The sequence below is a fragment of the Urocitellus parryii genome, chromosome 3, assembly GCF_045843805.1.
Source record: "Urocitellus parryii isolate mUroPar1 chromosome 3, mUroPar1.hap1, whole genome shotgun sequence".
In the NCBI taxonomy this organism is placed as follows: Eukaryota; Metazoa; Chordata; class Mammalia; order Rodentia; family Sciuridae; genus Urocitellus; species Urocitellus parryii.
Genome location: NC_135533.1, coordinates 34,774,979 through 34,778,754, shown reverse-complemented (window position 1 = coordinate 34,778,754; position 3,776 = coordinate 34,774,979). Strand labels below are relative to the sequence as shown.

Sequence of the window (3,776 nt, the reverse complement as noted above, 5' to 3'; positions counted from 1 at the left end):
ATATAGAGGTGGCTGCATCACTACAGTATGCTGATTTTAGTGCTTTGGGGAAAATACCAAGAAATGGAATAGCTGGGTCATATGGTGGATTCATCCCTGGTTTTTGCTTTTGAGGAATCTCAATACTGGTGTCCAAATGGTTGTACTAGTCTGTAGTCCCACCAACATTTTACAACATATTTTCCTACAACCTCACCAGCACTTATTATTGTCTGTGTTTTTGATGATTGTGATTTTGACTGGAGTAAATGAAATCTTAGTATATTTTTGATTTGCATTTCCCTGATTGCTAGAGATGTTGAACAGCTTTTCATGTATTTTTGGACATCAGTTTTGAGAATTTTTTGTTTAGTTCTTTTGCCCATTTGTAGATTGGGGTATTTGGTGTTTTTGGTGTTAAATTTTTTGAGTTATTTATGTATTCTGGATATTAATCCCTTATTGGAGGAGTAACTGGAAAAGATTTTCTCTCATTCTGTAGGCTCACTCTCCATGCTCTTACTCATTTCCTTTGGTGTGCATAAACTTTTTAATTTGATAGATTCCTTCTTATTGATTCATCTCTTTATTACTCACACTTGGGGGTCTTGTTAAGGGACTCAATGCCAGCACTTATATGATGGAATGTTGACCCTGAGATTTCTTCTATGAGTTGCAAGTTTTCTGGTCTAATTCCTGAGTCTTTGATCTTTTTTAATTTGACTTTTGTGCAGGGTAAGAGATAGGGACCTAACTAATTTCTCTACACATAGCTATCCAATTTTCCCAGCACCATTTGTTTAAAAAGGCTGTGAGCCAACACTACAAAGAATACTCAAAGATAAACTGCACACAGAGGAACTCAAAACAAATCTCAAAGCTCCCAATAGAGAAAGATCAACTGAAGAGTAACCTGTCAAATAGAAATTGAGACACCCACAGGCTGAAAGTAAAAGAATAGAAAAAGATATTCCATGCAAAGGGACTCTGAAAATAAGCAGGAGTAGCTATTCCCATATCTGATAAAGCAGATTTCAAGCAAAAAATAATTAGAAGAAACAAAGAAGACCATTACATACCAATAAGTTGAATATTCCAACAAGAAGATATAATGATAGTAAATATTTATGCCTCAAATGTCAGTACACCCAATTACATTAAAAAAATACTCCATGACATTAAATCGCAGATAGACCATAACTCAATAATACTGGGTTACTTCAAGACACTTTTTTTTTTCAAGGAAATTTACTTTTTTTAAAAAAAATTTCTGTAGTGGTAGATGGACATCATGCCTTTATTTTATTTATTTATTTGTTTATGTGGTGCTAACGATTGAACCAGTGCCTCACACATGCTAGGCAAGTGCTCTGCCACTAACCTCCATTCCCCAGCCCCAAGCCACAAGAAATATAAACATGATATTTGCTTTAAGAAAAGAAATTTAAACATTTTGTGAAGAGACGAAGGCTGAGCGGTTGCGGCTGCCTTGCTGACCTCGAGCAGCGGTCAACTTCTTCATATAGAATCTGGGAGTAGGAGATTCAGAATCGAATCTCTTCTCCCTCCCCCTCCTGGTTACAAATCACTTGAAATATATAAGTTAGTGGATCTTTGCTGAGTGAGATTTTTTTGATCTTCAGCTACATTCTTCCGCCTTTGTGAGGAACCTTATCAAACACGATGGCTAGCAACGTTACCAACAAGGCAGATCCACGCTCCATGAACTCCCATGTATTCATTGGGAATCTAAACACTCTGGTGGTCAAGAAGTCCGATGTGGAAGCAATCTTCTCCAAGTATGGAAAAATTGTGGGCTGCTCTGTCCATAAGGGCTTTGCCTTTGTCCAGTATGTTAATGAGAGAAATGCCCTGGCTGCTATAGCAGGAGAGGATGGCAGAATGATTGCTGGCCAGGTTTTAGATATTAGTCTGACTGCAGAGCCAAAAGTGAACAGAGGAAAGGCAGGTGTGAAACGATCTGCAGCGGAGATGTACGGGTCAGTACCAGAACACCCTTCTCCGTCCCCTCTACTCAGCTCCTCTTCTGACTTGGACTATGATTTTCAACGTGATCATTATGACAGGATGTATAGTTACCCAGCACGAGTTCCTCCTCCTCCTCCTATTGCTAGGGCTGTAGTGCCCTCTAAAAGCCAGCGTGTTTCAGGTAAAAACCTCCTGAAGGGGCAAAAGTGGCTTCAATTCTAAGAGTGGACAGCGGGGATCTTCTTCCAAGTCTGGAAAGTTGAAAGGAGATGACCTTCAGGCCATTAAGAAGGAGCTGACCCAAATAAAAAAAAAAAAAAAGTGGATTCTCTTCTGGAAAGTCTGGAAAAAATTGAAAAGGAGCAGAGCAAACAAGCAGTAGAGACGAAGAATGATAAGTTGGAAGAGGATCAGAGCAGCAGCTCCCTGAAGAAAGATGAAACTAATGTGAAGATGGAGTCTGAGGGGGGTGCAGATGACTCTGCTGAGGAGGGGGATCTACTGGATGATGATGATAATGAAGATCAGGGGGATGACCAGCTGGAGTTGATCAAGGATGACGAAAAAGAGGCAGAGGAAGGAGAGGATGACAGAGACAGCGCCAATGGCGAGGATGACTCTTAAGCACATAGTGGGGTTTAGAAATCTTACCCATTATTTCTTTACCTAGGCGCTTGTCTTAAGATCAAAATTTCACCAGATCCTCTCCCCTAATATCTTCAGCACATGCTCACTGTTCTCCCTATCTTTGTCCTTCCCGTGTTCATTAATTCATATTGCCCTGTGCCTAGTCCCATTTCACTTCCTTTGACGCTCCTAGTAGTTTTGTTAAATCTTACCCTGTAATTTTTGCTTTTAATTTTGATACCTCTTTATGACTTAACAATAAAAAGGATGTATGGTTTTTATCAGCTGTCTCCAAAATAACCTCTTGTTATGCAGGGAGTACAGTTCTTTCCATTTATACATGATTTCAGTAGTTGCTTCCCTAACTGCAAATCTCATTTTGTTGTAGCACCTGAGAGCAGCTTTGAGTTTTAGAGGTATGTGTGTTATCCCCCACATAATAGTCCTGTGTGGGGCTGTTCAACACAAAAGTAACAATGTATTTTTGTGAATGAGAGTTGGCATGTTAAATGCATCCTCTAGAAGAATAATTAATGTAATAGTCTTTATTTGTTTTCTAAAGTTGATACTGTGGGTTATTTTTGTGAACAGCCTGATGTTTGGGACCTTTTTTCTCAAAATAAACAAGTCCTTATTAAACCAGGAATTTGGAGGAAAAAAAAACAACAAGAAATTTAAAAATTATACCTTTTTGAAAAATGATGAGATGATCATATAAGACACTAATTTCCAGACACTGGGGCCTTAATTCTCTCTCTATTGCTAGCCAACTTCACTCTTTTTAAAAATAATTTATTTTATTATTTTTAATCAGTTATACATGACAGTAGAAAGCTCTTGGATTCATTGTACACAAACGGGAGCAGAATTTTTCACATCTCTGGTTGTACATGAAATAGAGTCACACCATTCATGCGATCATATGTGTACCTAGGGTAATGATGTCCATCTCATTACACCATCTTTTCTACACCCTTGCCCCATCCAGCCATCTTTGACCCATTCAAAGTTCCTCCACTCATTTCATGCCCCCCCTTATGGATTAGCATCCACTTATCAGAGAAAACATTCAGCTCCTGGCTTTTGGGGATTGGTTTATTTTGCTTAGCATGATATTCTTTAGCTCCATCCATTTACCTGCAAATGCCATAGTTTTATTTTCTTTTAATGCCAAGTAATGT

The 3,776-nt window shown here is 38.6% G+C and overlaps 1 pseudogene; it reads left to right on the top strand.

The window, feature by feature from the left end:
• Positions 1 to 1,662: 1,662 nt before the first annotated feature.
• On the top strand, positions 1,663 to 2,673 carry LOC144253970 (heterogeneous nuclear ribonucleoprotein C-like; annotated as a pseudogene).
• The last annotated feature ends 1,103 nt before the right edge of the window (positions 2,674 to 3,776 follow it).